The sequence below is a fragment of the Phascolarctos cinereus genome, unplaced genomic scaffold (genome assembly GCF_003287225.1).
Source record: "Phascolarctos cinereus isolate Bilbo 61053 unplaced genomic scaffold, phaCin_HiC Scaffold_9;HRSCAF=440, whole genome shotgun sequence".
Lineage (NCBI taxonomy): Eukaryota > Metazoa > Chordata > Mammalia > Diprotodontia > Phascolarctidae > Phascolarctos > Phascolarctos cinereus.
The window spans coordinates 111,467,702-111,481,490 of record NW_027556402.1 but is presented as its reverse complement, the minus strand read 5'-3'; the positions used below and the strand labels follow the sequence as shown (position 1 = coordinate 111,481,490).

At 38.5% G+C, this 13,789-nt stretch overlaps 1 pseudogene; it reads left to right on the top strand.

The window, feature by feature from the left end:
* The first annotated feature begins 3,836 nt into the window (after positions 1-3,836).
* LOC110202277 (serine/threonine-protein kinase RIO2 pseudogene) lies at positions 3,837-8,406 on the top strand (annotated as a pseudogene).
* Positions 8,407-13,789: the final 5,383 nt, after the last annotated feature.

The window sequence follows — 13,789 nt, the reverse complement described above, 5'->3', positions numbered from 1 at the left end:
AGTGGTGTTGATGAGTGGTAGGGAGGAGAGTTTTTCTTTCTTTCTTTTTTATTTTTGCCTCTAGTCTTCTACTTTCATGAGAGGTTTCACTCAACTCTATGCTCTCATCAGCCCTGGAGGGAAAGAAAGACTCTGGGAAGAAGCCAGCATATAGAGGAGCTAGCACCTTGAGCATATTCCCGTTTCCAGCTTACTGAACTAGAGACTTCAGGAAATTTCCCATTGGGCGAGCTGAGACACTTTACTCCCAGTGGGTGAGTTCATTCACCCTATGTATTGTCTGGTATATTCTAATCTGTATAACTTCTCTGATTTCTATTTTCTTTTGACTTGGATAAGTTGACTTATTCATTATTCACCATGTGTGATGGTCTTTTGTGTAAGTGGCATATGATGGAAAGGTAATCAAACCTTTGGATATAGTTTGAACACTCCTTTCCCATTATGGAATAGTGACTAGGAAAAGTGCCTTGAACCTACAAATGATTTCCCTAGACTAAATTCTTTTGGGCAGATAGATATAATTGTAGTTTATTATTCCCTCTCTGAGGAGAGCTGTCCAGGCCAGCCTTGTGGTCCCATCCTGTTGCTCCCCTGTGGCATAAATCAAAGCCTTCTCTGGAGAGGAGTCGAAGAGACTCTATCTATTAACAGCTCCTTGTAGCCTGCATTTAGAAAGATCCATGCACACATCCATACCTACACGTGCAAAAGAAGTCCTACCCTACACTTGTCTAGTAGGGTTGTTGTTGTTGTATCTACCTGCAAATACACTTTACATTTATCCCTATAGGATTTCATCTAATTATATTCAGCCTTATGTTCTAGCCTGTCAAAAACCCTTTTGGATTCTGACTTTGTCATTCACTATTAGTTATAAAGCCTTCCACTTTTGTGTCATCTGTGAATTTGAAGTGCTTGCCATCTATACATTTATTAAACCTTTTTTTCCCCTTTTGCCTTCTTAGGGCTCTAAAGCATTTATTAAAAAGGATCTATCTTCGTGTAATATTTTACCTAGGTTTTCATTAAGATGCTACCTTCTGCCCTCTAGGAACTTATAATCTAAGACAGATGATCAGCTCTTACCATTTACCCTAGCCTAGGAGATTTTAGATTCTAATGTCTACCCTGTAATGACAGAAAAACAATTTGAAAAAACAATGTAGATTTCTCTCACTTTTTCAGTTTCTCTTATATGGAAATCTAGTTGTGACTATTTTCATAGTAATACATTTTCTCTATCTTTTTTACATCTGTTCTATCTTAGATTGAAAAATTAAAATTTTCAGTTTTCAAAAATGGAAAAATTTGTTTAGACAATGGGAGTTAATAAGAGACACAGAAGAGAAATTAAGACATGTGAGAGTAGAGAGTGGAAGCTATAGGAGGAGGGAGCCATGAATGATCTTAAGAGAACTAAAAATGCCATTGGCTGATTTGATTGGTTACGTGCACAAAACCTGATATCCAGAAGGATGTCATCTTTCTCTTTCCTAGTCTGTTTTCAACAAATTAAAGTGATAGGTAGTGTATAATATTGCTTTTAAAGTCATCTCCCAAATGAGTCAACTAAACATAAAATTTTTAAAAAATGTCTGCAAACAGAAACTGTTGTACCCAAAGGTTTTGTCTTGAATCCCTAAAGGAGGCAGTGCTTGGGCCAAAAAAAAAAAGATGAATAGGTACAAAAAAGCCAGCAATGTGGGGAACAGGTTAAAAAATAAAAAAAGATGTGGTCATGGCAGGAAGCTGTGTAGTATAAAGCACTGCCGGGTACAAAAGAGGAAGTCTATAAAGCCTGAAGCAAAAACTCTGTCTCAAGGTCCTTGATAAGTCAAGAATCTTTTTACCCAATCACAAAGGTCAGGGAATGACCAGAATGGCAGGTTAAAGCTATGCAGCCAAACAGACCAAGTCTGACTATGAGCTAGACACTGGCTCCCAACTCTTAGTTCTGCATTGAGAAATCTTACTGATACAAGAAGGGATAGAATTTCTTTATAAAATAATAGGCATTTTAAACAATTCTTCATTTTATTCTATTTTAGCTTTTGGCTCATGGGTGTATGTGTGTGTGTGTGTGTGTGTGTGTGTGTGTGTGTACGTGTATATATGAATGTTTTGTTTTCCATGGTTAGTAAGATCCCAGAAGAAAAGGGAGTGGTTCCTGGAACTGGTTATTTCATTTCCCCACCTCTATGGCAAGGCTGTAGTGGTGCTTGGAGATCCGACGCTCACAGGCCCACTCTTGTCAAAAAACTTAGAGATTGGGGCAGCTAGGTTGCACAGTGGATAGAGTACCAGTCCTGGAGTCAGGAGGACCTGAGTTCAAATCTGGCCTCAGACACATAACACTAGCTGTGTGACCCTGGGCAAGTCACTTAATCCCATTGCCTAGCCTAAAAAAAAAATTTTTTTTTAAACTTAGAGATGGACTTGGTAAAGTCCAGTTCCTTCTCCTGCTGCGTGTGCATGTCATAATATTTTTTAAGGCTGAAAGAGAGCTTCCAAACACCATCAGGATCCATTCCTGACGGATCTTTTCCATCCCCTACAAGGAAAATGCTTTTCTCATGTGAGGTGTACATGGTCAGGATGCCCATCATGATAAAATAGGATATAACACTCACCCAGCAAAGACCAGGAGGCTGGAAAGGCTGAAGGTAGCCTGAGACCAAAGCCATATTGGTAAAGAAAAAGGAGATAGTAGAGATGATGAGATATAATATTGAGACATTTGTACTTTTGTCCTTTCTGCATCTTCCAGTAAAAGCTAATTGATTAAATGCAATTGGGTTGCTAATCACTGGAGGGTATTGATGATTTAGGATAGATACTAACTGTAACTGGTAATTGATATTGGGAGATAACACAGCAGAACGGGAGCTTGAGCTGACAGCATTAGAGAAGAACAACTTTGACCCTGAGGGTGACACCCTAAACCTTGAAGGGGAGATGGAGCCTTGCTCAGAAGACCTGACCCAAGTGAGTATTGGGCTAAGGATTTTCAGAGCTTTTAAAGACTATATGTAGAAACAGAATGATTTAAAATAACAATTAAGGATCAAATCACTGCCACCAGAAATTGTGGAAAGGTTATATTTAAAGGTGCTGGATTTATTGATCAAAATAGGTTCTGTAATGAAGAGATGGGAATTGGGGAACTTTTCACTCACTGTGGTGAAAAGATTTCTCATCTATTGCAGAGGTTCATAATGTGTAGTCCATGACTTTCTTTTTTAAAAAAAATATTTTGATAACTATATTTCAATATAACTGGTTTCCTTTTTCATCCTATGCATCTCATTTTATGCGTTTTAAAACATTCTTCTGAGAAGTGTTTGCTAGGCTTCACCAGATTGACAAAGGAATCCATGACACCAAAAAAGGGTAAGAATACTATATCTGCTAAATTCCTTAGGAAGGCATGATTGGGTGGCTAGAATTATACATGAGAAGATTGCTACTCTTTATAAACTAACAGATAATAAATCCCTATAATTTAGGGACAAACACCAACCATCCTCAGGGATTCAACAAATGAACTGTATTAAACCCAGAGCATCATTACAGACAGAACTAGTGACTAAGGCAAGGCATTTCAAGGCAAGGTATAAGCATTTATTAAGTGTTTACTATGTTCCAGGCACTGTTCTGAGCTCTGGGGTTTTAATTACAAGCAAAAAGACAGTCCCTGCCCTCAAGGAGCTTACATTCTAAGGGGGAAGAAAACACATCAAGGGGGTCTGAAAAGTGGGGGAGGTAGGGACAAGGGACTCATGCCAGACCATGACTGAGAAGTTTGGAAAGTTAAAAGCAAAACTAGGAGGGAAATGAAGTGTAGCTGGTGCATCCCATCCCATGGAGAGAGTCCCCTGGAAGGTGAGAAGGGGACTGGCATGGTGGTGGAGGGACAGTTCAGAGTGAGAAGGCAGCTGAGTCATGGTAGCAAAGTCTGAAGAGAATCAGAAGTACAGCTGGGAGGGGAATGAAGAAAATCATCCAGATATTGCATTGATCCATACAAATTTAAGAATAGCATTTTTCAGAGGCAGCTAGGTGGCACAGTGGAAAGAGCACCAGCCCTGAAGTCAGGAGGACCTGAGTTCAAATCTGACCTCAGACCAAACACTTGACACTTAATAGCTGGGTGACCCTGGGCAAGTCACTTAACCCCAATTGCCTAAAAAAACAAAACCAAAACAAACAAAAAAAAGAATGGCATTTTTCATAGATGCTGGTATACCAAATGTGGTATAGTTTCATTACAAACTACCTGGAATGAAAAGCTTTCAAAATATAGAGACCTGGAAGCAGCAATTAAAACCATGTGCTAACAGAATGAAGTACATGCCATCCTGTGTCCTTTTAGAGTTGTCCTAAAAATGCTTTTCAGTGTGTCTACAGAAGAGGAATTACCATCATAATACAAAAGGCAGTTTATTTCATCCACTTGTGCGACAGTCTGCAGAATATTAACTATAAGAGAATAACAGTGGGATAACGACCTATCTTCAAATCACTTCTCTTTGAAACCCATAAAAAATATGGGAGGAAGAAGACGATTATTAAAAAAATGGTAATTCACATTTATACAGGGTGTCCCAAAAGACTTTTTTTGTGATGGCGGTAGGAGACACAAGCATTTATTAAATGTCTACTATGTGTACTTTTGGAGCAGCTAGGTGATACAGTGGATACAGCACCAGGCCTGGAGTTAGGAAGACCTGAGTTCGAGTTAGGTCTCAGGTACTTAGTAGGTGTATGACCCTGGGAAAATCCCTTAACCTTGCTTGCCTCAGTTTCCTCATCTGTAAAATGAGCTGGAAAAGGCAAACCACTTCAGTATCTTTGCCAAGAAAACCCTAAATGGAATCACGAAGAGTCAGACATGACCGCACAACAACAAAAAGTGTACTCTACAAATATTATGTCATTTAATCCTCCCAACAACCTGTGAGGTATGTTCCATTTACAGATGAGGAAATAAGGCAGAGAAGGCAGTATTACACATCTAGTAAATATCCAAGGTTGGATTTGAACTAAAGTTTTCCTGACTCCAGGCCCAGCACTCTACCATGCATAGTGCTTTAACATTTGCAAAATGCTTTACAAACATTTTTGTTTGATCCAAAAATATCACTATTGGCCCCAGGCAAAAGACTACCTGAAAAACTCACTAAAATAGTTAAATTTCAACTTTATCCCTTTGTATACTTATAGAGCAGTTGCTTACTTTCTATCCCTTTTTCCCTTCCTCACCCCACTAGAATTTACTACTTTTCCAACTTGGAATGCTTTTTTGGTTGTCAGAATCTCAGAGTAGGAAATATATGAGGGGTCATTGAGTCTAATCTATTAATTTTTTAGACTAGAACTTTATCCCTTTATTCTATGACTAGAGTTGTAACCCACTTCCAGGTCGATGTTACCAATTGCTTTACTGCTACCTGTGGAGAAGAAGCTGGCCCCACCATTTGCAGGAAGTCACCACTGCCACAATATTCTTGATTAAAAAATAGGATCCCTATTGATAAATGGTCAAAGGATATGAACAGGCAGTTTTCAGATGAAGAAATTAAAGCTATCTATAGCCATATGAAAAAATACTCTAAGAAACTATTGGTTAGAGAAATGCAAATCAAAACAACTCTGAGGTACCACATCACACCTATCAGATTGGCTAACCTGACAAAACAGGAAAATGAAAAACGTTGGAGAAGATGTGGGAACGTTGGAACATTGATGCATTGTTGGTGGAGTTGTGAAATGATCCAACCATTTTGGGGAGCAATTTGGAACTATGCCCAAAGGGCTATAAAATGTGATTACCCTTTGACCCAGCAATTGCACTTCTAGGTCTATATCCCAAAGAGATCATACAAATGGGAAAAGGACCCACATATACAAAAATATTTATGGCAGCTCTTTCTGTGGTGGCAAAGAATTGGAAATTGAGGGGATGCCCATCAATTGGGGAATGGCTGAACAGGTTGTGGTATATGAATGTAATGGAATGCTATTGTGTTATAAGAAATGATGAGCAAGCAGACTGCAGAAACACCTGGAAAGACTTGTATGGACTGATGCTGAGTGAAGTGAAGTGAACAGAACCAGGAGAACGTTGTACACAGTAACAGCCATGCTGTAGGATGACTAACTTTGATAGACTTAGCTCTTCTCAACAATGTCAGGGTGTAAGACGTCTCCAAAAAGTCTCATGATGGAAAATGCTGTCCACATCCAGAGAAAGAACTACGGAGTTGGATGTAGATCGATGCATACTATTTGCTCTTTTTTTCCCTTCTGTTTTGTTTTGTTTCTTCTTTCTTGTGGTTCCTCCTAGTGATTCTAATTCTTCTTTACAACATGACTAATTGGGGCAGCTAGGTGGCGCAGTGGATAGAGCACTGGCCCTGGTGTCAGGAGGACCTGAGTTCAAATCTGACCTCAGACAGAAAACACTTACTAGTTGTGTGACCCTGGGCAAGTCACTTAACCCCATTGCCTATCCAAAAAAACTCAACAACAACAAACAAAAACAAAATAAACAAACAAAACCCAACATGACTAATGTGAAAATATGTTTATTGGAATGTATATGTAGAGTCTGTGTCAGATTGTATGCCATCTTGGAGAGGGAAAGGGAGAAAATTTAAAACTCAAAAGCTTATGGAAATGATTGTTGGAAACTGAAATTATTTAATAAAAGAAAAAAGGAAAAATAGGATCCCTGGCACTGGTTGTCTCTTGGAGCATCTACAAGGAAGGTGAATGTGGCCAGGCTCTGCTCCCTGACATGGGATGACTTCAGGGTTCTGACCACAATTGAAATGGGCATGAAGAATCATCAGATTTTGTCGTTTGGTTGCCTCCATTGTCAGTCTTAAACATGGTGGTTGTAATAAGATTTTGAGAAAACTGGCAAACTCTTAGCTCATGAATGAACTAAAACGACTGTCCTAGGCTATCAATTGACAAATGGAGGTTATGATTACCTAGCTTTGAAAGCACTTTCTTCAAGACATGTGGTTGACTCTGTTGGAAGCTGTATGGGTGCTGGCAAAGAATCGGATATTTACATTGTTGCAAACAAAGAGGAGAAACAGTTTGCACTAAAGCTTCACAGACTAGGAAGGACTTCATTCTGTAATTTGAAAACAAATGTGATTACCATAAGCACAGACATAAGATGTCATGACTTTATTTATCCTGTTTGTGTGCCATGAAGGAATATGCCTATATTAAGGCACTTTATGAGGGGGAATTTCCAGTTCCAATACCAACTGATTATAATTGAAATGCAGTGGTCATGGAATACATAAATGGTTACCCTTTGTGCCAGATACATCACATTGAGGATCCTGTCACAGTATATAATGAAGCTATGGAATTAATTATTAGACTTGCCAATTATGGACTAATTCATAGTGATTTCAATGGATTCAATCTAATTTTGGATAAAGATGACCAGAAAACCATGATTGACTTCCCACAAATGGTCTCAACATCTCATCAAAATGCCAAATGGTATTGACAGGGACGTTAAACGCATTAGAGATTTCTTCATAAGATGTTCCAATTATGAAAGTGAATTTTATCTAACCTTTGTAGAAATTAGGAGGGAAGACTGTCTTGATGTAGAAATTTCTGGCAGTGAATATACAAAAGAAATGCAGGAAGACGATGAGCTACTTCATCTACTAGGTCCTGATGATGAAAGTCTTAAAACAGATAAAAGATTTAAATGTCCTTCATTGCTTGAAAAGCTGACAGAAGGGAAAGACGACTAAGTTGGAAAACAGAAAAAACTTCATAGATAGATCAGATGATGACTGTAAAATGAATGGTTCTGAAGACCTGGTACAAAGGAATACAGATGTACTGTCCAAGGATAAGCATCATGCATGGTATTTTGAAGTGACTGAATTCAGTCATTCATTAGGAGAAATTCAGGGAGAGATTGTTGAAGGGAAAAAGAGAAGTTGCATAAAACACTCTGCAACTGATTTTCAGCACTGAAAATATCACCAAGGTAGAAGATCAAATGCATCAAGGAGAAATTCCTGCTGATTCTCAGGAATATGAAGATGAATGCCCTGATCTGGTTAACTTGTCAGCATTAAACAAAGAACTCAGGCTTGTCAGGGATGAAAACTTGGAACAAATTCATCAACACAGAACAAGAACTGAGAGTGTTGCTTCTGCAAGCGGTATTGTAAGCTGTTCAACAACTCCTCTGGCACTGGGGAAACAGAAGGTGAAAAGTCATTTGATCAAAAAAAAAAAAAGCTAGTTAGATGATGGTTACAGAAGGGAGAGGCAAATATTTATGCCAAGCAAAGGAGATAAAACAGAAGCAACATTAAGTCAAGCTGAGAAGGAGCTAGTTTTGGGGGATGATGACTGTGACTTTTCCTAAAAGTTTAGTGTATAATGTGGTGGGGGGAAAGTGTGTTATCTTGAGGATCCTATTTTTCTACAATTTTGGTTATGCAAATGTGTGCGTGTGAATAGTCAGCTATTCTTTTATAATAGGAAAATCTCTATTTTGAATTTTTTTTTCAAGAAAACACAAAAATTTTTGCTAGTTTAATGAGTAGAAACTTTCAGAAAGGGATTTGGGGGCAATATTACACTGAATTATCATTTTTTATCTTCTGGTAACTAGAGCATTTCAATTCTGTGGAAATTTGACAAAGAAAATATATTCTAAATACCCAACTGAAATATATATATAGCCTTAGAATAATAGAATCACTGACCCTTCAGAGTTGAAGGAAATCTCAGAGTTTATCTAGTCTGACTTGGACCTTTACAACATTCCCAACAGGTCATTCAGCCTCTACTTGGAACCTACAAAGTAGTTTTGACATGATCGCAGAAACTTCTCAAGTTACACTTTCTTTGAAATTGTTTGCAATTATAACTTTCTATACAAGTGTGACCCAGAATAAGAAACATTAAAAATATTGTGTGTCTTAGTTTAACTACAGTGATGCAAGAACCATGTCTCTGTAACTCACATGAATAATACCTTGCATGGGGCTATATCATCAACACCTATTTACTGAGTGTATATATACAAGGTACAGCATTGGATATTTGGAAGTGTCAATCAACAAACACCTACTTCATGCCTGGCACTATGATAGGCACTGAGGATTATTGAAGGGAGAAATCATCATGGAGAAGGGCTCTCCTTCCTCATTACTACCACCAATAGCTTACCAGCTACCACCAACATATGGATAAGGTGCAGGAGCCCTGGGAGTGCCAGCACTCCCTTACACCAGCAGTCCTTTTGGAATTCCAACCTTCCCTTACTGCCATCATCCAGGTAAACAATTGTGTAGAGGGGACCAGATGTTCCCACCAAATGGCACTCACAGGGCAGGCAAGCCAGCCTACCTGAGGCAACAGGCTACCTTGGGGAAGAGACAAACCAATATGTGCACACAAAATCGAACCGCCACTATTACCACCACCACCTCCACCACCACCTCCACCACCACCACCACCTCCACCACCACCACCACCACCACCACCACCACACCACCACCACCACCACCACCACCACCTTAACTATCAGCTCTTTTGGACCCTGACAGACACAGTCTAAGATCCTGAACCATCATCCTGGGAAGCAACTCCTATAGAGATGTACCCTGGAAACTTCTCCTGCTCCTGCAGGTTTTATAGCCACATTTAATGAAGTCAGAAAAGAAAGTTCTTGTGTCCAGAATCCTTGGCATTGTCAAATGGTTCAACATCAGAAACTGGTATTTTTATCAGTGAAAGTGACATTAAAAATGAGACATTAGCATCTGTTTTGTTGTCATACCTTAAGGACCATGGGACCCTTGAATCTGTTTTGCAGCTGAAACCTTCCATATGGGTGAAATATATCTCCCATTAGAAAGTGAGCTCCTTGAGAACAGGAAGTGTCTTTTCTGTTTGTGTCCCTAGAGCTTAACACAGAGCTTTGCACATAGTAACTACTTAATAAGTACTTCATTCATTCATACAAAGACCAAGAAAAAAATAATCCCTGTATGAATAGATGCTAAATTAAATACGTTTTAATCCAGTGACCTCCTTGACTTACAAGTGGTAGGGGCTGCCAACAAAATGAGCACCAATTGACAATATCTCTTAGTTTCCTTGGTTGCTGATAAGATAATTTAATGGTGAAATTGCTTAATAAAACCACAAAAGTTTAGTTGTAATCCAGACGAAAGTAAATAATTTCAAAAATATATAATCCAAATGACAAAAATTAATTAAATATGGCCTTGTAAAGACAAAAACAACAGGATCAATATTCTTCATTTCTTCTAGAGTATTTCATTTCTTCTTGTAGAGTATTGGCAGCCTACTCCCCTCTTCTTGTACAAACAACAGGGCTGATCTTTTGGTCAATAAACAGATTAGAGCAATGTGATATAAATCTCAGGGCCTGATGAGCGAAGGAAGGAAAGTTGAATTTTCATTTGAATGCCATGAGACAAAGGACTTCCATGTGATACAATTTCTGTCCAGGGCCTAGTGCTGGCCCCAAACTGAGCTCCTCAATGGAAATGGGTATTTTTTAAATTCTGAAAGCATTTATTTAAGTAGAAACTACTGTGAGGAAGGCAATGGGCTAGACATTGGTATCTGAAGACAAAACCTCCCAAACAGTCCCTGCCTGCTCTTAAGGAGCTTGCATCCTGCTGGGTAACACTACAAGCAAAGTGATAGAAAGTGACTTGAGGTGGAGAATTCTACCTCCATGGCCATGAGGGAAGGCATCATCCCAGAGCAGGAGGCACCCGAGCTAAGCCTTGAAGGAATCTAAGATTCCTCCCATGAGGCAACGAGGAGGGAAAGCATCCCAGGCTTTGGGAGTGGCCAGGAGCCAGAGGGAAGACAAGGAGGCAAGAGTTAGAATGTATAATGCGGCTTCTTGAGGACTCTTTCAAACCTTGTTTTCTCCCCTCTTGCTTTAGAAAGAACACTCCTTAGATTTATTCTCTAGTGCAGGACTCTGCAAGCTTTTTATTATTTTTTTAGAAACAAGTTTTATTTGGTTTGTTTTTATATTATAGTCATATCTCAAGAGGAAACATATATAGTGGATTAGAAGTCAGGAATTTGAAATACAGTTCAAGCACTTACTAGTGGTGTGACCCTGGGCAAGTCACTTAACCTTTATGGGTTTCAGTTTCCTCATGTGTAGGAAAGGAAGGTAGGAAAGAAAACAATCATTTACTAAACACCTACTATGTGCTATGTCCCTGTGCTAAGCACTTTATAAATATTGTCTCATTTGATTTTCACAATCCTGGGAGGTAGGTGCTATTATTATCCTCATTTTACAGTTGAGGAAACTGAGGCAGACAGCGGTTAAGTGGCTTGCCCAGAGTCACACAGCTAGTGTCAGGCTGGATTTGAACTCAGGTCTTCCTGATTCTAAGTGCAGTACTCTGTCCACTGCACCATATAGATGGCTCAATGTAAAGTAGGTATTGGACCCTATGACTTCTAAGGTGCCTTACATACACACACACGTACATATGCATGTATATGTATACATGTATATACACATATATGTGTAGGGGGAGAGAGAGAGATTGAGAGACAGAGAAAAAAAGACAGAGAGAGGGAGAGATACTCTGTAATTCCTCCACCTTTGTGCAAATGAGCATATTCCTGAATCACAGAAACAGTGAAGAAAAATCAATGGACATGGTGACCTCATTTGATGATATATGTAACACTTTGTACCCATAGTACCCTACCTCTCTACCCAGATCAGAAGGATGTTTCCTCATTTCTTCCCTGGGACCAAGACTGGTCATCACAATTATATAACATTTGTCTATATAATAGGGATTTGATTAAATTTTGAAAGAATGTCTTAGGTAATAATGTAAGTGAAAAGAACACTATTTTCCGCCCCCCATCAAAACAAGAACATATTTCCACTACATGTTGTATTCTTCCTGTTGTATATTTACATGGTCACTTCCCTCTCCTTATACCTCCTCCTGAACAATTCTATTCTATAATTAAAAAAAAAAAAAGAAACACCATTATCTTGCATTCTTGATCTAAAAAGGAACTTTGATCTGGAAGTCATCTAGTCTAGACTCTTCCATCTGTAAGATTAGGAAACTGAGACATAGAGAAGTTATTGTCCACAGATAATAAGTGGCTGAGCTGGGATTAATATTTATCTCTGGAAAACTTTGTGTTGCCATATGACCTTGGTCAAGTCACTTAAACTTTCTGAGCTGCAGTTTCTTCATCTGTAAAATGGGACCATAATACCTGTAGCATCTAACTCACAGGGCTGTTGTGAAGATCAAATGGAAAAATATATGTATGGAGCTTTGCAGATCTTAAGGTGCTATATGAATATCTATTATCATTACAAAGCATTTTCCCGATTTTCCCAGTTGTTAATGCCTTTCCTCTCTCCCCATTATCTTATATTTATCTGTTTGCATTGTCTCTCAGTTGAAATTAAGCTTCTTGAAAGCAGGTACTTCAAAAAAAATCTTTCTTTTCCCAGTAACAAGTAAAGTACTTTGTCCACAGTCACTGCTTATTAAGCAGTTGTTGAATTGTTGAACATCTGAATTAGGACTCCCTTCTTGACGAAAAAAATTGCTAGAAAAACTGCACAGTAGTTTGGCAGAAATTCAGTTTGTACCAAGATTTTGTACAATATACCACAATAAAGTCCAAATGGGTAGATGACCTCAATATAAAAAGTCGCATCATTTAAAGAAAAAAAAACTAGAGGAGAATAGAAGAAAATACCTCACACAATTATGACTAGGAGAATTCTTAACCAAATAAGGGAAAACACTGATTTTAAAAGGTAAAAATAAAAATAAAACCTTTAATTACATAAAGTTGAAAAGCTTTTGTAGGAATGTCAGCAATGTGGTTGGAATTAGAAAAGGATTGTTGAAATGGAGAAGGAGCAATCTTCATAGCAAGTATTTCTCGAAAATACACACACACACACACACACACACACACACACACACGATATATAGGAAACTAGTACAACTGTACAAGGACAAGAGTCATTCCCAGAAGATTAGTGGTAAAAGGACAGAAGCAGGAAGTTTTCAAAAGAAGAAATGCAAATTATTATAAACCATGTGAAAGAATGCTCCAAAACACTAAAAAGAAAAATGAGAACTGAAACAACTCTGATGTTTCATCTTATATCCAGTTTGACAAAGATGACAAAAATGAAAGATAGTAACTACTAGAGGGGCTGGAGAAAGTCAGGCTCTCTGTCGCACTCTAGGCATTCTGGACAACAATTTGGAACTATTCAATAACACAATGCAATAGAATTAACATTTATTAAACAGCTATTATGTGCCAGGCCCCAAGCAAAGCACTGGGGATACAAATAGGGAAAAAGAAAGGCAGTCTCAACCCTCAGGAAGTTTACAATCTAATGGAGAAGATAGCACACAAAAGTAAGTTGAAAATCAAAGGGTTAGGGAAGGTATTTATTCAGTCAGCACTTCTTAAACTATGGGTTGAGACCCCATATGGGGTCCAGTAACTGAAAGTGGGGGTTGTGAAAAATTTGGCAGCAGTAAAAGGTTTCTGAACACGCAATGACCAAAAATTAATTAAAAATCAAATTTATAATGAATTTGAGGTATTTCTGGCAGCTCTTGCCCGTATTGCATTGAGCAACCTCACTGCAGCCTTCTTCTGAACACACAAAGTGCATACTTTGTATTGTGAACACCTTCACACCATGTAA